Source organism: Pan troglodytes, chromosome 19, assembly GCF_028858775.2.
Source record: "Pan troglodytes isolate AG18354 chromosome 19, NHGRI_mPanTro3-v2.0_pri, whole genome shotgun sequence".
Classification (NCBI taxonomy): Eukaryota; Metazoa; Chordata; class Mammalia; order Primates; family Hominidae; genus Pan; species Pan troglodytes.
Genome location: NC_072417.2, coordinates 12,609,661 through 12,635,613, shown reverse-complemented (window position 1 = coordinate 12,635,613; position 25,953 = coordinate 12,609,661). Strand labels below are relative to the sequence as shown.

The 25,953-nt window shown below is 43.9% G+C and overlaps 1 protein-coding gene and 1 pseudogene across 6 annotated transcripts in view; both read left to right on the top strand.

Annotated features, from left to right (window-relative positions):
- The window catches only part of SMG6 (SMG6 nonsense mediated mRNA decay factor), a 245,042-nt gene that overhangs the window by 162,296 nt on the left and 56,793 nt on the right, over positions 1-25,953 (top strand). The window lies entirely within an intron of this gene.
- On the top strand, positions 14,104-15,019 carry LOC104002755 (mitochondrial calcium uniporter regulator 1-like; annotated as a pseudogene).

Here is a 25,953-nt window from a genome sequence, read left to right as displayed (position 1 = left end):
TGAACTCCTGGGCTCCAGCGATCCTCCTGCCTTGGCCTCACAAAGTGCTGGGATTACAGGCATGAGTCACCACACCCAGCCTTGAGTTGCAGGAGTTCTTTATAGATTCTGGATACAAGTCCTTTATCAGATAAATGATTTACAAATATTTTCTCCCTCCTATGATTTGATTGTTCTTGCACTTTCTGGAATGTTTTAATTTTTACAAAGTCCAATTAATCTGGTTTATTTTATTTTGTTACTTGTGCTTTGGTGTTATAAAGACATTTTTAAACAATAAGGACTGGGAGAAGCTGGTGTGCGCCTGTATTCCCATCCACTTGGGAGGCTGAGACAGGAGGATCGCTGGAGCCCAGGCATTGGAGTCCAGCCATAGTGAGATCCTGTCCTCCCGCCAAAAACAAAAACAAAACAGAGTTTATCACCAAATATCCTCACTAAACGAAGTTTCTTCTACCTGAAGTACATACTTCAGAAAAGTATCCTAGATTCCAAAGAAATGGTAAACAGTGATTGTAACTATAAAATTGGATCAGATTGATTACAAAGGAACCATGGAGTTAAAAGCTTCCTTAGAAGACATCAGGGCCAGTCTCTTATCTAATGAAAAAATAGTCCTCCAGTTTTCTCAATGGCCTCTGCTCCAGATGCTTCCCCAGAATTTACTCTATTATGAGACAGTCACTATAAAAAGTTCCTCCTCAGGCTGAGTGAGGTGGCTTGTGCCTGTCATCTCAGCACTTTGGGAGGCCAAGGTAGGAGGATCACTTGAGCCCAGGAGTTCAAGACCAGCCATGCAACATAGCAAGACCCTGCCTCTGCAAAAAAATTTTTTAAAAATTAGCGGGTATGGTGTGCACACCTGTGGTCCTAGCCATTCAAGTGGCTGAGGCAGGAGGATCACTTGAGCCCAGGATTTCAAGGTTACAGTGAGCTGTGATTGTGCCACTGCACTCCAGCCTGGGTGACAGAGCAAGACCGCATCTCTAAGAAAAAAAAGTTCCTTCTCAAACTGAACACAGCCTGCCTTCCTGTAATTCCCACTTAATGATTTTTTAAAAGTTTTCTCAAAATCACAAAGTCTGTTTTTTCTATATCTGACACAACTTAGTTATACTTGAAATTCTCTTTACATTTTCTTTTCTCTAAGCTAAACAAACCAGTGCAATCAAATAGATTCTTGGCCAGTGCTGCGAAATATTATAGGGCTTTATGTAATGATGCAGTGTTTAGTACTGTAATGATGGAAAGTTACTATTTCCACACCATCCTCTATGGTAGCCACTGGCCACATGTGACTTTTGAATACTTGAAATGTGGCTAGTGCAACAGAAAAACAAATCTTAATGTAGTTAAATTGAAATACCCACATGTGGCTAGTGGCTACTGTATTAAACACTGCAATTCTAGATCATTCTCCCGGCCAGATTTCTCTGTGCCATTACCAGCAGCATCAGATTCACCTGGGAACTTGTAATGTTTTAGGCCCTACCTCAGCCTTTTGAATCATAAACAGTTGAGGGTGGAGCCCAGCAGGCTCATTTAACAAGCTCTCCAGGTGATTCCAATGCACTAATACTTGAAAGGCAATTCCAGTTTGTCAAGGCTTCTGTAAAAAGCAGTGCTCAGACAAGGTCTGACATGCATGGATTTCACCTAAAGACAGCTTCAATGGCTTTTTTTTTTTAATTGAATACTACTTTCTAAATAGTGCATTGACTGCATGTTATAAAAATGAATACAATGTGGATATGAAGAATTTTTTTTTTTTTTTTTGAGATGGAATCTCACTCTGTCACCCAGGCTGGAGTGCAGTGGTGCAATCTCGGCTCACTGCAACCTCCGCCTCCCAGGTTCAAGCGATTCTCCTGCCTCAGCCTCTCAAGTAGCTGGGACAACAGGTGCGTGCTACCACGCCCGGCTAATTTTTTTGCATTTTTAGTAGAGACAGGGTTTCACCGTGCTAGCCAGGATGGTCTTGATCTCCTGACCTCAGGATCCACCCACCTTGGCCTCCCAAAGTATTGGGATTACAGGTGTGAGCCATCGCACCCGGCCTGGATATGAAGAATTAAAAAAAATAAAGTGCCAGGCCAGGTGCAGTGGCTTACGCCTGTAACCCCAGCACTTTGGGAGGCTGAGGCATGCAGATCACTTGATATCAGGAGACCAGCTTAGGCAGCATGGCAAAACCCCATCTCTACTAAAAGTACAAAAACTAGTTGGGCATGGTGGCACATGCCTGTGGTCCCAGCTACTTGGGAGTTTGAGGTGGGAGGATCACTGGAGCCTGGGAGGCAGAGGTTGCAGTGAGCCGAGGTCTCACTACTGCACTCCAGCATGGGTGACAGAGTGAGACCCTGTCTCAAAAATAAAGTGTCCCTTAACAGTTTTTAAAAAATTAGTTAACAGGCAGTTTCCCAGCTGGGCGTGGTGGCTCATGCCTGTAATCCCAGCACTTTGGGAGGCTGAGGTGGGAGGATCACATGAGCTCAGGAATTCGAGAGCAGCCTGGGCAACATGGTGAAACCCCATCTCTACTAAAAATACAAAAATTAGCCGGGTATGGTGGCACGCACCTGTAATCCCAGCTACTTGGGAGGCTGAGGCAGGAGAATCGCTCAAACTCAGGAGGTAGAGGTGACAGTGAGCCAAGATCACACCACTGCACTCCAGCCTGGGTGACAGAGCGAAACTCCATCTCAAAAAAAAAAATTTGTTTGTTAAATGTCTTGGCACAGTGGCTCACACCTGTAGTCCCAGCACTTTGGGAACCAAGGCAGACAGATCACTTGCGGTCAGGAGTTCAAGACCAGCCTGGCCAACATGGCGAAACCCCGTCTCTACTAAAAATACAAAATTAGCCAGGCATGGTGGCGCACGCCTGTGATCCCAGCTCCTTGGGAAGTTGAGGCTGGACAATCGCTTAATGCCAGGAGGCCAAGGGTGCGGTGAGCTGAGATCGCACCACTGCACTCCAGCCTGGGTGACAGAGTGAGACTCCATCTCAAAAAAAAAAAAAAGAAAGAAAAAAGCAGGCACTTTTCCATAAGTTTCACACGGTCTTATAGTACTAGAACCCTGAGCTCTTGATTGTCAGTCTGGCGTGCTTTCCATCTCTTAGGCTGTTTCGTGAAATAGGCCTCACTGTTCGGTTTGGTGTCTCCCAGAAGAGAAAAATCTGGTTCCTTGGCATTTATTTTACCTACCCCATTTGGGGGCTGTTTCTTCTGCCTTTTCTTGCACAACTTCCCCATTGTTAGATGCCTCTGTAGTCACTCCCAATACCCTGGAAACATCTCCCTTTTTTAGGGTTTAACAGACTTCACCTGTATAGTTACCGTCTTTTAATACGACTTTTGTCCTCTTATGCTTGAAACCTAGAAGAGGAGCTGGCTTGTTCTGCTGGCCTTGAGCCAGATGTCATAACTTCAGGCAGTGCCACGCTACACATCTCCAGCAGTTTGGAATGGAGAACAGAGTTAGAGATAAGATCAGCAGCTTTAGGTGATGGCTTTGTTTCAAATAAACCATGCATGACCCAAGCCTCCACTTCAAATGGGGAATGAAATTGCTTTATCCTTTGACAGCTTGCTCTATGAAATACATTTATCTTCACTTAATTGCTTTAGATCCCAAGAGGCTACATACAGTAATTTCTAGGAGATAATTATATCAAATTTTAAAAATATGTGACTGTGGACATGAATATGTAACTGCAGTGGACAGGGAGGGAGAGAGGTGGGGGAAACCAAAAGTCCTGCTGAACTTGCTGGTAAGTTTCCATTCTTATTCTTAGTTTCCTTGGGTCATAGACCACTTACTCTCTGAATCTGCTGATTCATATGTGGGGTCCTTTGTACCCCATGCTGCTAGGGTTAAAGCATCTCGTCTACTACTCCTGTAGCTGGATAGTGTTTTGCTCAGTCTCCTCCTGAAACTGGGAGGGGTCAGGCTGGTGGCGGACTTCCGGTTATATGTCTTCATTTAGTCCGGCTGGGCACAGTCTGTCTACACTGTAGGCCACAGCCACTGGGGGTTCTGGTTAGTGGCAGCTGAGAACCAGCAAACTTGTTGATTTTAAAACATGACTATTTAGATGTCAGGGATAAACTTCCTGTAGATGGGGGACAGGCTTCTTTATCTTGGCGTGTTTGAGTATCCAGTTCTCATTTCCCTAACCTTTACATTTGAAAAAATCTAAAGCTTTCACTGTCATTTTCACTAATCCCAGCCACTGCCTACCTTTACCGTACATTTTTTTTCTTCTTTCTGAAATTCCAGGGTGTTTTTTTTTTCCTGCCTCCTACTAAATAACTGTGTTTCCATGTTGTGATATAACAACACCAAAGGCATTTTCCAGGTGTGGACACAGTTCTGGGCCATCGCTCAGCTCTTTCTGTCTGCATCTGCCTTTAAGACTACACACTGGACAATTCGATTGTGAGCTCTGTGATACTACTCTCCGACCGCCATCCCCAAGTGTCTAGTGTGGTCCTCATGTCTTATGAGGGCTGTGTGAGGAAGAGCCAGTGAGGCCTAGCTGAATGACATGGTTGACAGGCACTCCTGCTGTAAAGACAAGGAAGATCTGACTTGGAGATACAGAGGACATTTGGATTCTGTACTAAGGTCCATGAATATCTAAGCCAGCTTGAGGGTGGGGGATGTGCCAAAACCAATCAAGGTGGGCTGACTGAATCAGAGAATCTATAGAGCCAAAGACTTTCAATTCCCATCAAGTTCTCTCAAGACCTAGTCCCATGGCGCTTTCTGCTTGCTGGGGTCATTCTCCAGGTAGGTGTCTTTTATCCCTTCATTCTCACTTAATCAGGGTCAGCCACACTCCTCAGTTCACTGAGATGGAAGTGTTGCCTTTTCTTTTAAACTCCTCCCCGAGAACCCTGACAGCTGTGATGAGTAAGCCCATTTGTATGTGAAAGGTCCTGCTGGCGAGCCTGTAAGCGAATCTGCAGCGAGTACTCTCACACCATTTCTTGGAGTCACATCAAGGAGTTTTTTAAGGAATGACACTTTGGCTCACATCGAAAACATGAGCACCTGAATAGCAGCCTGTGGGGGTCATCAAGGTTAGGGTGTTTGTTCTAGTGTGTTTCTTTTGAGCTGGAAAAACATTTCTCCGTATATCACCACTTTTGGTACTCCCTTCTGGAGAGTTGCTTTTCTCCTGCCTACCTATTAGTGTGGTAGTAGTAACCTGTACCAAGAAGCGTTCCGTGGTTAGTAACCTGCATTCAAACCATTTCTTTTAGCTGGATCCTTTTTTTGAGTCAGGGTCTCACTCTGTCACCCAGGCTGGAGTGCAGCGGCGGGATCTGCGCTCACTGCAACCTCCACCTCCTGGGTTCAAGTAGCAATCCTCCTACCTCAGCCTCCAAGGTAGCTGGGACTACAGGCGTGTGCCACCATGCCCGGCTAATTTTTTTATTTTTATTTTTTGTAAAGAAGAGGTCTCACCATGTTGCCCAGCCTGTTCTTGAACTCCTGGCTCAAGCAATTCTCCTGCCTCGGCCTCCCAAAGTGCTGAAATTACAGGCGTGAGCCATCATGCCTGACCTTAATTTGATCTTTCAGGAGCAGAACATGCCTGTTTTTTCTTGTGTTTTATTTAATAAAAAGAACATACTAAACTTATGTAAGGACTTACCAAGAAGGATAATTGAAATTCTGGTGTCTTTAGACAAAAAAGCTAAAAAAAAAAAAAAAAAAAAAAAAGGAAAAAAAGGTGAGGCCTTTTCAGGGATTGAACCGTCTTTGGTGCATTTTTTGGTGAATTCCATGAATCCAGCTATTTTGGTGTATTCAGTAAAGTTTTCCCTGAGTTTGACTTAGGACTCTGTGCGTATGCGTGTGTGTGTTGAACATATGTGTCTATTCCTCTGGAAAGATCATTAAATCCAAATTCTGAATAGGGAAATGGAGACTTTCCAAGGAGTGTCAGGAGCAGGCGAAAAGGAAACATTTTGCCACAGATATTTAAAATCAATGAGATAGATGAGATAGGAATGAAGAAATGCCATGATTTACTTCTATTTCTTAGAGCTCACTGTGTGGTTGACTGATAACAGTCACTAGCCACATTTGTCTACTTAAATTAATTGGCCAGGCGCAGTGACTCATGCCTGTAATCCCAGCACTTTGGGAGGCTGAGGTCAGGAGTTCGAGACCAGCCTAGCCAACATGGTGAAACCCCGTCTATGCTAAAAATACAAAAATTAGCCAGGCATGGTGTGCATGCCTGTAATCCCAGCTACTCAGGAAACTGAGACGTGAAAATCGCTTGAACCCCAGGGCGGAGGTTTCAGTGAGCAAAGATCACACCACTGCACTCCAGCCTGGGCGACAGAGCGAGACTCTGTCTCAAAAAATATGTATATATTTATATCTGTATATATACACACAGACACACACACACACACACACACACATAAATATATATATAGGCTAGGTGTGGTATCTCATGCCTGTAATCCCAGCACTTTTGAGAGGCCAGTGTGGGAGGATTGAGTCCAAGCGTTCAAGACCAGCCTGGACAACATAGTGAGATTCCATCTCTACACAAAATTTAAGTTAGCTGGGCATGGTGGTAGCGCCTGTAGTGCCAGCTACTCAAGGGGCTAAGGTGGGAAGATTGCTTGAGCCTGAGAGGTTAAGGCTTTAGTGAGCTGTGATTGCACCACTGCACTCCAGCCTGGGTGACAGAGTGAGAACACTGTTTCAATCAATCAGTCAAAACTTAGTTAATTAAAATTAAGTAAAATTGAAAAATCAATTCTTCAGTCACACTAGTCACATTTCTAGTGGTCAGTAACCATATGAGACTAATGGGTACTGTATTGTCAAGCATAATATAGAACATTTCCATTATTGCCATAAGGTTCTCTTAGACAGCTTTGCTTTGTGATAAAGTCACTAAGTATAACTCAGTTATTAAGATTGGGGTTGGTGGGGGTGGACGGGGAAAGAGGAGACGTTGGGCAAAGGATACAGAGTTTTTATTAGACAAGAGGAGTAGGTTCTTGTGATCTGTTGTACAGCATGGTGACTAGAGTGAATAATGTATATTTCAAAATAGCTTAAAGAATAGATTTTTAATGTTCTCACCACAAATAAATAAGTATATGAGATGACGAATGTGTTACGTAGTCCAATTTGATTGTTCCACATGTATACATTTATCAAAACATCACATTGTGCTTCATAAATATATACAATTACTATTTGTCAATTTAAAATAAAACTATTAGGCTGGGTGCAGTGGCTCATGCCTGTAATCCCAGCACTTTGGGAGGCCGAGGCAGGTGGATCACCTGAGGTCAGGAGTTTGAGACCAGCCTCGCCAACATGGCAAAACTCCATTTCTACTAAAAATACAAAAATTAGCCAGGCATGGTGGCTCACGCCTGTAATCCCAGCTAGTCGGGAGCCTGAGGTAGGAGAATCACTTGAACCCAGGAGGCAGAGGTTGCAATGAGCTGAGTTCGTGCCACGGAACTCCAGCCTGGGTGACAGAGTGAGGCTCTGTCTCAAAAAAAAAATTAATTAAAATAAAACTTTTTTAAAAAGGTCTGGGATGATGACAGGGAGGATATTGAGAGGGAGATACTAGGATTTGAATAGCTCAAGCCATTTAATTAGGAATGAATCAGCATCAGAAGCCATGGACTTCAAAGAGTGGAAAATTACAAGATTCCTACTGAGATAATTTAGTAGTGTATTTAGCAGGATTCAGAATATTATCTCCAACATGATCAGTTTTCATGACCTTCTATAAGGAATTTGTCTACTCTTATAAACAGCCTCCTTTCATAGACTTCTTAAAAAGTGATTTTGTCTTTATGCCTTCATCGTTAACACTTGCTTTTCCAATCTCACTGTTTCATTTTCATAGATAAAACTTACATCAGCATTTTCCGTAGTGCTATCATGATGTATTATTTCATTTGATTTCCACTACAGTTCTAGGAGGCATTATCTTTTTTTTTTTTTTTTTTTTTTTTTTTTTGAGATGGAGTCTCGCTCTTATCGCCCAGGCTCCCAGGTTGTAGGCACGATCTCGGCTCACTGCAACCTTCGCCTCCTGGGTTCAAGCAATTCCCCTGCCTCGGCCTCCCAAATTGCTGGGATTACAGGCGTGCACCACCATGCCCAGCTAGTTTTTGTATTTTTAGTAGAGATGGGGTTTCACCGTATTGGACAGGCTGGTCTCGAACTCCTGACCTCATGATCCACCCACATCGGCCTCCCAAAGTGGGCATTATCACATTTTACAGCTGAGAAGATTAAGACTTAGACTGATTTATCTGAGATCATATGGCAATACTAGGTCAGAACCCAGAACTATCATTTTGTATTAGATTTAGGTGAATAAGAGGCCTAAACATACAGTTTTATCCTCTTACATGAAGAGTCTAGACATAGGCAGTCCAGGGCTAGTGTTCAGGCTCTACCACTTGGCTTCCCCAAGTTGGCAGACACTGGAACCTCCAGCTCAGTATACAACATCCTACAATGTGGTCCCATCCCAAGATGGTTAGTAGAGCATCAGCAGGCGGCTTAATGGAGGAAGAAAACAGAAAGGGTATGCCCCATACATTTAAAGAGACTTCTTCAAGGTTTTACGTAAAAGTTCTATTTACATCTCAAGAGTCACATGGCTATCCTACCTGCAGAAAAAGCTGAAAATATGGTCACCTGGCTGGCAGAAATGTACCCAGCTATTAGCCACATGTGTTAGCACGTACCTGTAATCCTAGCTACTCTAGAGGCTGAGGCAGGAGGATCACTGGAGCCCAGGAGTTCTAGGCTGCAGTAAGCCATGATCATGCCACCGTATCCCATCCCTGGGTGACATATTGAGACCCTGTGTCTAAAACACACACACGCACTCATACTCTTAGCTAAAAATCAAAGTTATTTTGCTAAAGAAGGGAAGACTGGATTGGGAGGTAACTAGCAAACTCTGCTCCAGGAGGTGTTTTGATATTTGGTCTAGCGCTTTCCCACTGTTTCATATTGTCTCTGACTTGTTATGAAGGCTGCCATTTTTTCCAAAGAATTAAACATAAGTTCTCTCTCTCCCAGATGAATAATTACAGTAAAAGCTACAGTTTACTGAGGACTTGCTTTGTCTTAGATATTATTCTAAGAATTTTACGTTTTTAAACTTTTTTTTTCCCCCAGATGGAGTCTCGTTCTGTCACCCACACTGGAGTGCAGTGACGCCATCTCGCTCACTGCAGCCTCTGTCTCCCGGGTTCACGTGATTCTCCTGCCTCAGCCTCCCGAGTATCTGGGACTACAGGCATGCGCCACCACGTCCAGCTAATTTTTGTATTTTTAGTAGAGACAGGGTTTCACCATGTTGACCAGGCTGGTCTCGAACTCCTGGCCTCAAGTAATCCACCCACCTTGGCCTCCCAAAGTGCTGGGATTACAACATGGTGAATCCCCGTCTCTACAAAATATACAAAAATTAGCCAGACATGGTAGCACGTGCCTGTAGTCCCAGCTTCCTGGGGAGTGAGGCAGGGACATTGCTTGAGCCTGGGAGGTTGAGGCTGCAGTGAGCTATGTTCCCACCACCCTGAGTGACAAAATGAGACCCTGTCTCAACAACAACAAAAGGCAGTATATTTAATGTGCCTTCTTGTTTTTCTCTTCACTGTCCCCTTTCTTCTTCTGTCACTCTCTCAGACCTGAGGCTAGGAAAAGAGATTGACATGCTTTAGGTTTTTAGAAAGTTTAGTTCCTGTACCTCATGTAGGAACTTGCATGAGAAAATTGTGCTGGGGAATTAATGAGATGTCTGCAGAGAATCCAGAGGCTCAAAGTTTCTATATCTTGTTAATAGAAATTTGATTTCCAAATACAATTTTGTATTTTCTCTTCACTCCCACTCCCTCTGGTACTGTTATGAGTTGTAGCAGGTAAGAGCACCATCCACTGATCGTCCCACACCTCTTCCCCATAGACAACTCAGTGAGAACCGGCACTTGAATTGACAGTCCACATGTAGACTGGGCTTCTCTGCCAGGGTGACGCATCTGCTGTTAAGTTGCTCTGAGGCTTGACTTCTTGCGTTCATTCAACATTAGATATTTATTGAACACTTACTATTTACCAGGCATTCACAGTGCTAGGGATTTTGTGGTGAATGAGACAGGCATAGTCTCTTACCTCATAGCTTTTACATTCCAGTTATGGGGATACAGAGCAAAGAAGTAAAGAAATAAATAAGCAAAATAAATTCACTGGGCGTGGCGGCTCATGCCTGTAATCCCGACACTTTGAGAGCCCAAGGCAGAAGGACTGCTCGAGTTCAAAAGTTCCTTTTTTTTTCCTTTTTTTGGAGACAGAGTCTTGCTCTGTCACCCAATGCTGGAGTGCAGTGGTGCCATCTTGGCTCACTACAACCTCCGCCTCCTGTGTTGAAGGGATTCGCCTGCCTCAGTCTCCCGGGTAGCTGGGATTACAGGTGCCCACCACCACACCTGGCTAATTTTTGTATTTTTAGTAGAAACGGGGTTTTACTGTGTTGGCCAGGCTGGTCTTGAACTCGTGTCCTCAAGTGGTCCGCCTGCCTTGGCCTCCTAAAGTGCTAGAATTACACTAGAATTACAGGCGTGAGCCACCGTGCCCGGCTGATTGGTTTTTATTGATTTGCAAATCTGAATATGAATCTTTGTCAGCTATGTGCATTGTGGATCACCCAGTTTATAGTTTAATTTTAAATTTATTTACAGCATTTTCTTTGCATAAAAATTTGTGTGACAAATCAGCCATTTCCTTTCCAGTTTATGTCTTATTTAAGAAATCCTTTCTGGCTGGGCATGGGGGCTCATGCCTGGAATCCCCCAGCATTTTGGGAGACTGAGGTGAGCAGATCACAAGGTTAGGAGTTCAAGACCGGCCTGGCCTATATAGTGAAACCCAGTCTCTACTAAAAATACAAAAAAAGTTAGCTGGGCATGGTGGCCAGGCACCTGTAGTCCTAGCTACTCAGGAGGCTGAGGCAGGAGAATTGCTTGAACCCGGGAGGCGGAGGTTGCAGTGAGCCAAGATTGCACCACTGCACTCTAGCCTGGGTGACAGAGCAAGACTCTGTCTCAAAAAAAAAAAAAAAATCATTTCTGAGTGTGCAATATTGGCCATATATTGCTAAATGTTGAAGCTAGGTGATGATAGCAGGTTTATTTATTACACTAGTCTCTAGTCTCTCCTTTTATATATGTTTGAGATTTTCCATAATAAAATTTTAATTAAAACAAGACCACTGGCATTCATTTAATAGCAAATATGCTTAAAGTTTTATTGTATATAAAAATCAATTGTTTTAATAATAAGCCAGAGCTTATAATTTGGTGGGGTAAAAGGGTTACTTTTATCTCTGTGCAGGACTTTGTCATTTGATCTTTTTTTAAAGACGGAGTCTTGCTCTTGTCGTCCAGGCTGCAGTGCAGTGGCGTGATCTCGGCTCACTGCAACCTCTGCCTCCTGGGTTCAAGCGATTCTCTGCCTCAGCCTCCTGAGTAGCTGGGATTACAGGCACCTGCCACCACGCCCAGCTAATTTTTGTATTTTTAGTAGAGACGGGTTTCACCATGTTGGCCAGGCTGGTGTCAAACTCCTGACCTTGTGATCCACCCGCCTGGCCTATTTGATGTTTTTTTTTTTTTAAACCACTTGGTTGTTAGGTTAAAATATTACCAAGAGTAATTGCAATTTTACATGAAAAAAAAGGAAACCTTGCATACCCTGAGGTCATAAAGAATATATACCAACATATTTTTCTTCTAAAAGTTTTAGTTTTACTTTAAATTTTTCTTCTGAATATTTGGTTTTCATTTTGGTTTTACATTTATGTCTTTGTTCCATTTGGAGTTTATTTTGTAAAGCAGGTTTCCCTGTTTCCTAGTCCTCTGTTCTGTTCCATTGAGCCAGTGAGCAATTGCCATATTTACAATATTTAGTCTTCCCATCCATGAACATGATATACTGTTAATTTATTCAGGTCTTCTTTTATGCCCTTCAAGGATGTTTCGTAATATTTCCCATAAAACCCTCGCACAGATTTTGTTACTAATTTAAGTATCATATTTTCTAGTTAACTATTAATGGTATGAATATAAATGCTGTTTCGTGTTTTTTTTTTTTTTTTTTTTTTTGAGACGGAGTCTTGCTCTGTCGCCCAGGCTGGAGTGCAGTGGTGCGATCTCGGCTCACTGCAAGCTCCGCCTCCCGGGTTCACGCCATTCTCCTGCCTCAGCCTCCCGAGTAGCTGGGACTACAGGCGCCCGCCACCACTCCCGGCTAATTTTTTGTATTTTTTAGTAGAGACGGGATTTCACCATGTTAGCCAGGATGGCCTTGATCTCCTGACCTCGTGATCCACTCGCCTCAGCCTCCCAAAGTGCTGGGATTACAGATGTGAGCCACCTCGCCCCCAGCCTAAATGCTGTTTCTTTATCTTCATCTTACATCTATCAACTTTACTGAACTGTCTTGTTCTATAATGGTAGCCATAATAATAGAAATTCTATGTTTCTAACTTTAATAGCAATGCTTCTAAAGTTACATTATTAAATCTACTTGTCATGGATTTTTTTTTTTTTTTGAGACAGAGCCTTGCTCTGTCACCCAGGCTAGAGTGCAGTGGCATGATCTCAGCTCATTGCAACCTCCACCTCCTGGGTTCAAGCGATTCTCCTGTCTCAGCCTCCCGAGTAGCTGTGGTTACAGGAGCGCACCACCACGCCAGGCTGATTTTTTTATTTTAAGTAGAAACAGGATTTCACCATGTTGGCCAGGCTGGTCTCGAACTCCTGACCTCAAGTGGTCTGCCCGTCTCAGCCTCGCGAAGTGCTGGGATTACAGGTGTGACCAACCATGCCTGGCCCATAGATTTGTGATAAGTGTATTTTGTCAGGTTAAGACCATTCGCTTCTGTTCCTAGATTGCTGAGTATTTTCTTTAAATCACAAATAAGGGCTGAATTTTATTAAATATTTTTTCTTAATCTGTTGATGATCATGTAGTTTTTCTTTTTAACCTGTTTATATGGGGTTACACATTAATAATTTTTTAAAAATAGGTTCTTATTCCCATTGCCCAGGCTGGAGTACAGTGGTGCGATTATGGCTCACTGCAGCCTCGACCTCCCTGGGCTTGCCCCTCCCACCTCACCCTCCTGAGTAACTGAGACTATGGGCATGTGCCACCATATCTGGCTACTTTTTTGTATTTTTAATAAAGATGGGGTTTCGCCATCCCAGGCTCAAGCGATCCGCCTGCCTTGGCTTCCCAAAATGCTGGGATTACAGGTGTGAGCCACCCCACCCAGCCCAGTAATAAAATTCTAATTTAAAACTATCATTTTCTTCCTAAAATAGTCCAGTGTACTCTCCCAAACTTCAAAATGAGCATATTCTTGACTCATAGTTGTTTCATGGGAGATAACATATTTCTTTCATTTTCTTAAAGGTTTTTACTCTGCTGCTTGCATGCCATTTTCTTTCTTTCTTTTTCTGTCTTTTTGTCTTCCTTCTTTCTTTCTTTCTCTCTCTTTTTTTTTTTTTTTTTTTTTGAGTCTTGCTCTGTCACCCAGTATAGAGTGCCGTGGCGCGATCTTGGCTCAGTGCAACCTCCACCTCCTGGGTTCAAGTGATTCTCCTGTCTCAGTCTCCCAAGTAGCTGGGCCTACAGGTGCACGCCACCACGCCCAGCTAATTTTTGTATTTTTAGTAGAGACGGGGTTTCACCACGTTGGTCAAGCTAGTCTCGAACTCCTGACCTCAAGTTTGCAATAGTGGGTATACAATGGTTGGAGAGGCTGTTAGAATAACAAATTGGCAGGATAGTGGCATACAGAATACAGCATAAGGCAGTTGGATTGGCGTATAGGTTAGTACCGTTGACATCAGAATCCGGTGGTTTTTAATCTAACTCTAGAGCCATCCTGTCCAATACCACCTTCTGCAGTGGGGAAAGTGTTCTACTTGACACCGTCTAGTATGGTAACTACTGGCCGCATGTAGCTGTTGAACACATGAAATGCGGCTGGTCTACCTGAAGAAATGATTTTTTTTAATTGTGGTAAAATATACACAACATAAAATTTACCATTTCGTGCCCTCCCTGCACTTGACCGCCGCCGCTCCGTGCCGGCAGCCTAGGGACTGGGAGCGCTCATGCCTTGGGTATGCCGCCCCACTGGCTGGACAAAGCGGCACGTGGATGTGCCTGTGGGGCCTTGCCCCGGGCATCGCTGCTGCTGCCAGCGCCCTTCACCCATGCTTCAGCATGGTGCCCATACTCACTTCCTGCAGGAGTCTGCTGGATACCTGCAGCTGGAGCACAGGAGAGATTTCAGCTCTTCTGGGAGTAGGAAGCTCTCCTTTGACACTCGTTCCTTAGTGTGCTTTCTGGAAGACCATGGGTTTGCTACTCAGCAAGCAGAAATCATTGTGTCTGCATTGGTCAAGGTACTGGAGGCCAACGTGGACATCGTCTACAAAGATATGGCCACCAAGATGCAGCAGGAGATCGCTCTTCAGCAAATAATGTCTCAGACTGTGAATGTGAAAAACGATATGATTACTTTGGAGAAGAGTGAATTTTCAGCCCTCAGAGCAGAACGTGAGAAAATAAAACTCAAACTACATCAGTTAAAACAAGTAATGGATGAAGTGATTAAAATCCGAACAGATACTAAATTAGACTTCAACCTAGAAAAGAGCAGAGTAAAAGAATTGTATTCGTTGAATGAAAGGAAGCTGCTGGAATTGAGAACAGAAATAGTGACATTGCATGCCCAGCAAGATCGGGCCGTCACCCAGAGAGATAGGAAGATAGAAACTGAGGATGCTGGCCCCAAAACCATGCTTGAGTCATACAAGCTTGATAATATTAAATATTTAGCAGGGTCTATATTTACGTGCCTAACAGTAGCTCTGGGATTTTATCACCTATGGATCTAATAAAGTGTCTATTTAAAGAGGGGGGAAAAAAGGATTTACCATTTCAACCATTTCTTAAGTGTACAACTCAGTGGCATTAAGTACATTCACAGTGTTGTGCGACCATCACTACTATCCATTTCCAGAACTCTTCATCATTCCAAACGCCGTAACCATTACACAGTAACTCCTCATTCCCCCTTCCCCTGGCAACTTCTACTTTCTAGCTCTATGCATTTCCCTATTGTAAGTAACTCATATAAGTAGAATCATGCAATATTTGTCTTTTTTTTTTTTTTTTGAGACAAGGTCTCTCTGTGTTGCCCAGGCTGGAGTGCAGTGTCGCCATTACGGCTCACTGCAGCCTCGAACTCCCAAGCCCAAGGGATCCTCCCACCTCAGCTTCCTAAGTAGCTGGGACCACAAGCACGTACCACCACACCCAGCTAATTATATGCACGCGTGTGTTCACGCGTATATGTGTGTGTGTGCATGTGTGTGCGTGCGTGCATGTATGTTTGTGTCTGTGTGCGTGCGTGCATGTGTGTGCGTGTGTGTAGAAATAGGGTTTCCCCATGTTGCCAAAGCTTCTCTTGAACTCCTCGGCCTCGAGTGATCGTCCCACCATAGCCTCCCAAAGTGCTGAGATTACTGGTGTGAGTTTCCACCTTTGATGCACAAAAGTGTTTAATTTTGATAAAGTCCAGTTTGCTTTTTTTTTTTTTTGAAACTGAGCCTCAGAGCTCTGTTGCCCAGGCCAGAGTGCAGTGGCTTGATCTTGGCTCACTGCAACCTCCACCTCCCGGGTTCAAGTGATTCTTGTGCCCTGCCTTTCAAATAGCTGGGATTACAGGGGCCCACCTGGCTAGTTTTTGTATTTTTAGTAGAGATGGGGTTTCACCATGTTGGCCAGTCTGGTCTCAACTCCTGACCTCAAGTGATCTGCCTGCCTCAGCCTCCCAAAGTGCTGGGATTACAAACATGAGGCACTGTGTCTGGTCTGCTTATTTTTTTCTTTTGTTTCCTATGCTTTTGATGTCATATCCAAGAAATCATTGCCAAATCCAGTGTCATAAAGATTTCCCTTATGCTTTCTTCTAAGAGTTTTCTAGTTTTAGCTCTTTTTAGGTCTTTGATCCATTTTGAATTTGTTTTTGTATATGGTCTTAGGTAAGGGTCCAGCTTCATTCTTTTGCATGTGAATATCCAGGTTTTTTTAAGCTCTTTTTATTGAAAAGACTATTCCTTCCATAAGATTGGAATTGGTCTTGACACCCTTGTCAAAAGTCAGTTGACCCTGTATTTGTGAGAGTTTACTTCTAGGTTTTCTGTTCTATTCTATGCCAGTACCACACCGTTTTGATTAGTATAGTTTTGCAGTAAGTTTTGAAATCCAGAAGCATGAGCCCTCTAACTTTTGTTCTTTTTCAAGATTAATTTGGCTATATGGGGTCCCTTAAGATTCCATATGATTTTTTTTTTTTTTTTTTTTGAGATGGGTTCTCACTCCATCTCCCAGGCTGGAGTGCAGTGGCACAATGTCAGCTCACTGCAACCTCTGCCTCTCAGGTTCAAGCGATTCTTGTGCCTCAGCCTCCCAAGTACCGGGGATTACAGGCATGCGCCACCACACCCAGCTGATTTTTGTATTTTTAGTATAGACAGTGTTTTGCCATGTTGACCAGGCTGGTCTCCAACTCCTGACCTCAAGCAATCTGCCCGCTTTGGCCTCCCAGAGTGCTGGGACTACTGGCATGAGCCATTGCATCCAGCTAGATTCCATATGAATTTTAAGATGTGTTTTTATGGATCTGTGGAAAATGCCATTGGGATTTTGATAGGAACTGCATTGAATCTGTAGATTGCTTTGGTTACTGTAGTTAGCTTAACAATATTAAGTCTTCCAATTCATGAACATAGAATGTTTTTCCATTTATTGGAACTCCGTTTTTAATTATATTCAATTTTAGGAAATATAAATTTGTTTGGCCATATTGTAGCTAATCATCATCCTATTGGCCAGCACAGCCCAAGAGAATTATCCTCAGATTTTCTTTTCTTCCTAAATCATAGGATTGTAATGACGTCTTCAGAGGCCTTGTAGTATCTGAATCATCATTGGTCTCAGGATGTCTGGATTGTATGGAATGCATGGTTAGAAGGGTGAATAAATAGGGGGTTTCGGTCCCTCCAGGTTATCTCTGTCTCGGAGATATGAGAGGGCTACAAGTCTTGCCACATCAGACCCTGTCTCCTTCTCTATTTTCCCTTTGGAAATGTCTGTTTTTCTCCAGAGCCAAAGAGAACCTCTTGTTTTCCAAAAAATTAGCAAAAAGTAGACTCTTCTCTGGCAGGAATGGAACTCCTTCTGCCTCTTCCTATTTCCATAGAAGAAGAGACCATAGTGCCCCAAATGAGGTGTTTTTAAAAGAAATTCCTTCTCCAAATGGAGATGCTGATTATTTTATAGCAGCATATGTACCTTGTTCATCATTCTGATGGGGTTCTCATGGGAACAGCAACAAAAAATGCCTTTCGGTGCCAATCATGGTTGTGCTCCCAATTGCATTTTCCTTGAGGGTCAGCAGTCTAAGAGATGCCTGCACATTAGAAACAAAAAATAAAGAATAAATGCTGTAAATAATTAATTAAACCAGGAAACCCCCTTTCAGTGTCCATTCGTTTTTCTGCCATGTAAGAAGTAATGGTAGGATGCGGAAGACCTGTGTCCTTAGTACTGTTCCGTCTCCCTGCTGCCCCTTACCCAGCTTCTCTCTAATGACTCCCCGGGGAGATCACAGGTCTCAGAGTAAACAGGAAACCTGACTAAGTAAAATAGGGAGTCTTAGAGCCTAGAGGGTAAGAGACACAGCTCTCCAGGAAGAAGATGCCTTTGGCCTTGGACAGCCAGGAGCAGTGGGTTTGTGGGGTTTTATATAAACACTCTGTTACGACTCTCTGCGGAGGAACCCTCCAATCCACTTTAGGCCAGAAATGGAACTTTGTTTCCTGGCCTGCCCCTGACTACTCTACATCAGTCTCTCCTGAAAAGAAGCTAGAATATTACTTGTGTATTCAGAATTGGACTAACCCAGTAGCTAGCCAGTTCGCTAAAACTGATTTCTCTACCTTACTGCCCTGTGGCCTGTACCCCACCCTTATTGTCACCCCTCTCTTTGTACAGAGATAACTTCTTTACTGTAGCATTTGGGACTTCCCACACTACAGTTCATCTGTCACCGCACTACCAAAATGCCTCTGCCAACCACTTGGGTGTCCTGGTGTCAGAAGTTAGAAGTGCCCCAACTGTCCCACCCAGCCTGCTCAGCTCTCCTCTCTCTCTCCTGGGTTGTTGTTCTGGAATGATATTCCTCTTGGATTCAGTGTGTGCAGTCTGATTTGGGTGGAGCCTTGAGCTGTACACAGGAGTGCTGGTAATGTCTGGCCTTCAGTGCTGCCAAAGGCAAGAAGCTGGCCTCTCCTCAGTGTAAAGCACATAGTTGGATTGCTGGGGCAGTGTTAAATGGAGGGTGGGGTGAGCAGATAGCACTCTCTTCCTGCTGTGTTTTCAGGAAGTGATTATAAAAGCAGCTCTAAGTTTGAATGAAATCAAAAGAATGAATTGTCACCTTCCCCCAACAAAAACCAGATGAGCACAAACATATACACAAACACACTCCTCCTCTGCACTCCATCCAAGATCCACACCCTGGCTCTGCCGGGCTTCACTTCGGTGCTATTTCAGAGCAAAGAGCCTTTGTTGTGCCATCTCCATTCTCTTCCCTGGGAGAGAGCTTAGTAGTCTTATGAATGAGAGCTCGACTTCCCTTTCGGCATACTGTGGGTTTCACTTCCCTATCCTCTCTCCTTCCAAGAAGAGTGTGGGCAGAAGCGTATAGGTGGAAGGAATAACCATTGCCAAGATTTAATTCATCAGTTAGGGATTGGGGTTTCAGAACTGGTAATAAAATTGTTTGCAGTTAATTGTCAATGAAAGGAGTTTCTGTGCCGTCAACACACTTCCATTCCTTCCTTCCAGCTGCCTCTTTCCGTCGTACTGCCTTTTTCCTGGTACCTCCATGGGGTTTAAGCCATATGGCTCTTAGGAATATCGTTTGGAGTCTCCAGAAGTGGAAGATTTGGCTGTGCAGCACACAGCACCCCTGGGTCTACTCCTCCCCTCCCCTCTCAGCAGCTGTTTGCCACTGACCGAGGTGGTGACCAAGCCTATGTGTGTGGCCGGAGTCAGTGACAAGCCTCCCACCCAGGCCTGGGGAAGCCCTTAGCCAGCGCGGTTCCTGAGGCAGCCGCCAACACGCCAGGGTTCCTCATACCTTCAGGGCTGCGGTGGAGCAGCCAGCGTTGTGCGGCAGCATTGTCTAGCGTTGCTTCACTTGACTTCTCTGTCCCCACCCTCTGTGTTTAAGGGAATCTGGCCATCATCCAGCAGGGAAGAAGCTGGCATTTACAGAGAGTGGCTTTCTGCGACCCCTCATGTGGTAGGAGCCAGGACCACCTCCATCTCTGCTTCCTACCCATGTGGCAAAGAGGAAGGGGCCCCTCTGTGCTCAGTCTCCTGTTGTGGAGTTTCGAGTTGCCTAAGATGAGAATAAGGCTGTCTGCCAGGTTATCTGCCCAGATAAACATTTATTGTTTACAGGGACATGTTTCAGCTGCTCTGGCACCTCCCACTGGTGAGATCCTCTAGTGTCTTGAGGTTTTAAGCCAGTATATGGGGCCGACGTCCAGACACAGAACTACCGGAGCTGGAGAGGCTAAGTGGCTGGCGGCTTCTAACTTAGCTTCGCCATTGCCCCCCGCCCCGCTTCCCACTGCCAGAGCTAGATTTACATCTCTTGTTCTTAGTTCTGCCTCCTGGATATTGAAGCTGCATCTACATTTTAAACCTTTCTAGCCTTTAGAATTTGGGGATTTATATGCGATCCAGTGTTAGGACACAGCAAGCTGAAGACTTCTTTTACATGGCAAAACCAGCCCTCTGACACTATGTTTTCCTTAATAGCTAATGAGACAGCTGTTTAGTGACGGCAACAGGGATTGATGCAGATTTTCTTTTTTTAATCTGACTAGGTCCACTGCTTCCAGATGTTGTCTTTTTATTTTTTTAGTGATGTGATTGATTTTCCAACATTTTATTATACAGCAAAGTTGAACATTCTCCAGTGAGCTCACTTATACCCAGTACCTACATGCTGTGATTCTCATTTTACTGTATTTGTCTTATCATGTTATCTGTTTATGTCTCTCTCTCCCTCTCTTCCCCCATCTATCCATCCATCCATCCATTTTTTCTTCTTTTAAATAATTTTTTTAATGCCTATAATCCTAGCACTTTGGGAGGCCAAGGCGGGCAGATTGCTTGAAGCCAGGAGTTCGAGACCATCCTGGCCAACATGGTGAAACCCCGTCTCTACTAAAAATACAAAAATGAGCTGGATATGGTGACGGGCACCTATAATCCCAGCTATTCAGGAAGCTGAAGCATGAGAATTGCTTGAACCCAGGAGGGCAGAGGTTGCAATGAGCTGCGATTGCGCCATGCACTCCAGCCTGGGCGACAGAGTGAGACTATCTCAAAAGAAAAGAAAAGAAAAGACCAGCCTGGGCAACATGGCGAAACCCCATCTCCACAAAAAATACAAAAATTAGCCAAATGTAGTGGCTAGCACCTGTTGACCCAGCTACTCAGGAGAGCTGCTTTAGTAGCCCAGGAGGTCAAGGCTGTAGTGAGCCCAAAATCATGCTACTGTACTCCAGCCTGGGTGACACTCTCTCTCTCTCTACACACACACACACACACACACACACAGACACACATATACATATATACATATATGTGTGTGTGTATATATATAAATAATCATATAATTATATTATAATCCCTTATCTCCACCTCTGTCCCCAGAGGCAAGCTCTGTTCTGATTTTTTCCACCAAGATTAGATTTGCCTATTTTAGAACCCCATATAAATGGAATCACACAATAAGTACATGCTCTTGAGAAAGGCTTTTTTCATTTAGCTTAATCTTTTTGAGATTCCTCTATGTTGTTACATATATTAGTATATATTAGTAGCTCACTCCTTTTTATTGCTGAGTAGTATTCCATTTTATGAATATGTCACAGTTTATCTGGTTGACAGACAGTGAATCTGTTTCCAGTTTTTAGCTGTTATGAATAAAGTTGCTGTGAATAGTTGTACACAAATCTGTTTTTGGACATGTGTTTTCACTTGAGTAAATGCCTAGGATTAGAATTGCCGAGTCAGAGATTAGATGTGCATTTTTTATTAGAGATCCCCTGGACCAAGCTTGTCCAACCCGTGGCCCACAGGCTGCACGCAGCCCAGGATGCTTTGAATGCAGCCCAACACAAATTCGTAAACTTTCTTAAAACATTATGAGCTTTTTTGCCCCCCCCCTTTTTTTTTTTTAAGCTCATCATCTATAGTTAGTGCTATTATATTTTATGCGTGGCCCAAGACATTTCTTCCATTGTGGCCCAGGGAAGCCAAAAGATTGGATACCCCCGCCCTACAGCTTTTTCCAAAGATGATTTTGTTATACTCCAACAATTATGACACTTCCCATTGCTTCACATCCTCTTTCTGGTAGGTGTGTGGTGACTGGTGATATATCATTTTTGGCTTTAATTTGTATCTCCCTGATGACTAATGAAGTTCTATACTTTTTGTTTTTTCAGACAGGGTCTTGCTCTATCACCCAAGCCAAAGAGCAGTGGCACAATCACGGCTCACTGCAGACTTGACCTCCTGGGTTTGGGCAATCCTCCTGCCTCAGCCTCTCAAGTAGCTGAGACTACAGGTGTGTGCCACCACATTGGGCTCATTTTTTTACAGTTTTTTGTAGAGACAAGGTATTGCTGTGTTGCCTACGCTGGTCTCCAGCTTCTGGGCTCAAGTAGTCCTCCTGCCTCACTCGTCCAAAGTGCTAGGCGTGAGCCACCATGCCCAGCTGAAGTTGTATACTTTTTCATATGCTTACTGACTTTTTTGCGTATCTTCCTTATGAAGGATCTTTTCACATCTTCCGCCCATTTTCTTGAGTTATTTTCTTGTTGAGTTCCTTATGTATTCTGGATGTAAGTAATTTGTCAGATACATGTTTTGTGAATATTTTCACAAAGTCTGTGTCTTACCTATTCATTTTCTTAATATCTTTTGATAAGCAAAAGGTTTTAATTTTCATGAAATCAATTTATCCTGCTTTTCTTTTATGGTTATTACTTTATGAGGGCTAAAAATCCCAAGTGATGAGGATCTTCTACTCGGTTCTCCTCTAAGCGCTGTATGGAGGCCGGGCGCGGTGGCTCACGCCTGGAATCCCAGCACTTTGGGAGGCCGAGGTGGGTGGATCGCTTGAGGCCAGGAGTTCAAGACCAGCCTTACCAACACGGTGAAACCGTTTCTCTACTAAAAATATAAAACGTTAGCTGGACATGGCTGGGCGCAGTGGCTCATGCCTGTAATACCAGCACTTTGGGAGGCCGAGGCGGGCGGATCGTGAGGTCAGGAGATCGAGACCATGCTGGCTAACACAGTGAAACCTGGTCTCTACTAAAAATACAAAAAAATTAGCCAGGCATGGCAGCGGGCGTCTGTAGCCCCATCTACTCGGGAGGCTGAGGCAGGAGAATGGCATGAACCCGGGAGGCGGAGCTTGCAGTGAGCCGAGATCACGCCACTGCACTCCAGCCTGGGCAACAGAGCAAGACTCCGTCTCAAAAAAAAATAAATTAGCTGGGCATGGTGGTACATGCCTGTAATCCGAACTACTCAGGAGGCTGAGGCACAAGAATCACTTGAACCCAGGAGGCAGAGGTTGCAGTGAGCCGAGGTCGTGCCACTGTACTCTGGCCTGGGCAACAGAGCAAGACTCTGTCTCAAATAATAATAATAAATAATTCTGGGCTGGGTGCGGTGACTAATGCCTATAATCCCAGCACTTTGGAAGGCTGAGGCAGGCGGATCACTTGAGGTCAAGAGTTCGAGACCAGCCTGGCCAATATGGTAAAACCCTGTCTCTATTAAAAATACAAAAATTATGGCCAGGCACAGTGGCTCATGCTTGTAATCCCAGCACTTTGGGAGGCCGAGGCGGGCAGATCACGAGGTCAGGAGATTGAGACCGTCCTGGCTAACACAGTGAAACCCCATCTCTACTAGAAATACAAAAAATTAGCCGGGCGTGGTGGCACGTGCCTATAATCCCAGCTATTTGGGAGGCTGAGTCAGGAGAATTGCTTGAACCCGGGAGACGGAGGTTGCAGTAAGCCAAGATCGTGCCACTGCACTCCAGCCTGGGCGACAGAGCAAGACTTCGTCTCAAAAAAAAAAAAAAAAAAAATAGCCAGGTGGGTGCCTGTAATCCCAGCTACTCAGCAGAGTGAGGCAGGAGAATTGCTTGAACCGGGAGACGGAGGTTGCAGTGAGTCGAGGTCACACCTCTGCACTCCATCCAGCCTGGGCAACAGAACGAGATTCTATGTCAAAAAAAAAAAAAAAAAAAAGCTACGTTGAGCCAGGCACAGTGGCCCATGCCTATAATCTCAACACTTTATCAGGCCAAGGCAGGAGGATCCCTTCAGTCCAGGAATTCGAGACCAGCTTGGACAACATAGTGAGACCCCCATGACTACAAAAAAATTAAAAAATTAGCCAGACATGGTGGCCTACACCTGTGGTCCCAGCTACTTGCAGCCTTGCACGGCAAGGCTGCAGTGTGCCATGTTTGCACCACTGCACTTCAGCCTGGGCAACAGAGCAAGACCGTTGCTCAAAATTTAAAAAGACAAAAAAAAAAAAAAGCTATCTAGATTTAGCTTTTATATTTAGGTCTATGAGACATTGGAAATAAATTTTTTTTTGAGACAGTCTCACTCTTACACCCAGGCTGGAGTGCAGTGGCACGATCTTGGCTCACTGCTACCTCTGCTCCCCAGGTTCAAGTGATTCTCGTGCCTCAGCCTCCTGAGTAGCTGGGACTACAGGTGCACACCACTATGCTTGGCTAATTTTTGTATTTTTAGTAGAGACGGGGTTTCATCATGTTGGCCAGGCTGGTCTCTTAACTCCTGACCTCAAGTGATCTGCCTGCCTCAGCCTCCCAAAGTGCTGGGATTACAGGCATGAGCCACTGCGCCCATTCCTGTTGTTTTGTTTTTTGAGACGGTCTTGCTCTGTCACCTAGGCTAGAATGCAGTGGCATGGATGACTCACTGCAGCCTCAACCTCCCAGGCTCAAGTGATCCTCCCACCTCAGCCTCCCAAGAAGCTGGAACTATAAGCAAGCACCACCACACCTGGCTAATTTTTTAATTTTTTATAGAAATGGGGTCTCACTATGTTTCCCAGGCTGCTCTTGAACTCCTGAACTCAAGTGATCCCCCTGCCTTGGCCTCCCAAAGTGCTGGAATTACAGACATGAGCCAGTGTGCCTGGTCTTCAAATTAATTTTGTATATGGTATAATATAAGAACTAAAACTTTTTTCCCCCCATATGGATATCAAGTTATATCAGCACTATTTATTGAAAAGGCATTTCTTGCCTCTGCTGGATTGCTTTGGTACTTTTTTTCAAATATCAGATGAGCATATAAGCGGGGGTGTCATGCTTTCTGTTCTTTTTGTTTGTTTTATTTAAAAATTCTTACGACAAACGCTAGAATCCTTATGGGAGTAAGTTTAATTTACGTATCAGTTTTGGGAGAATTGACATCTTAACAACATTTTTCTAGTTTATGAACATAGTATAGCTAGCGTTTTACCTAGGTCTTTTATACTTTTCATTGTACAGGTCTTATACATTGTCTGTTAAGTTTATTCCTAAATACATTTTATTTTTTATGCCACTATAAATGGAATTGTTTCTAAATTGTATTTACCAGTCTTTTGCTGCTAGAATATGAAAATACAATTGACTTTTGTATATCGATGTATCCTTTAATCCTAAAGACATTTTTATTAGAATTTAATCTAGTAGTTATTTGCGCATTATTTGGGATTTTTTGTGTTAAACAATCATGTCGTCTGCAAACAGAGGCAGTTCTTTTCCATTTTTATGCTTTCAACGTTTTTTTTCTTGCCTTAATACAGTGTCTGAGATCTCCACTAGTGAGTTGAAAGGAAATGGTGAGAGCAGGCATCCTTGCTAGGACCACGTATATCTGTGGTCCCAGCTACTTGGGAGGCTGAGGCGAAAGGATCACATGAGCCCAGGAGGTCAAGGCTGCAGTGAGCCATGTTCACGCTCCTGCACTACACACTGGGCGACAGAGAGAGACCCTGTCCCAAAAAAAAAAAAAAAATTAAAAGCCATACTGGTGACTGTCTAGAAGTATTTCATTGTGATTTTTGTTTTGTTTTGCTTTTTTTTTGTTGTTGTTCTCATTGTGATTTTAATTTGCATTTCCCTGATGAGTAATGATATTGAGTGCCTTTTCTTCTGCTATTGGCCATTTGAATACCCTCTTCTGGGGAGTGCCTGTTCCTGATTTTTACCCATGTTTTTCTTGGATTCTTTGTCTTTTTTCTTATTGATTTATAGGGTGTTTTTTTTTTCCAGTATTCTGAATATAAGTCCTATGTTGGATAGAAGTATTGAAAATATCTTCTCGCAGTCTGTGGTTCATCTTTTCAGGGTTTTTATTTTTTTGAGGCAGAGTCTCGCTCTGCCGCCCAGGCTGGAGTGCAGTGGCGCAATCTCAGCTCACTGCAACCTCTACCTCCTGGGTTCAAGTGATTCTCCTGCCTCAGCCTCCTGAGTAACTGGGATTACACATGTACCCGCCACCACACCCAGCTAATTTTTGTATTTTTAGTAGAGACGGGGTTTCACCATGTTGGCCAGGCTGGTCTCAAACTCCTGACCTCAAGGAACTCCTGACCTCGAACTCCTGACCCCACCCACCTCAGCCTCCCAAAGTGCTGGGATTA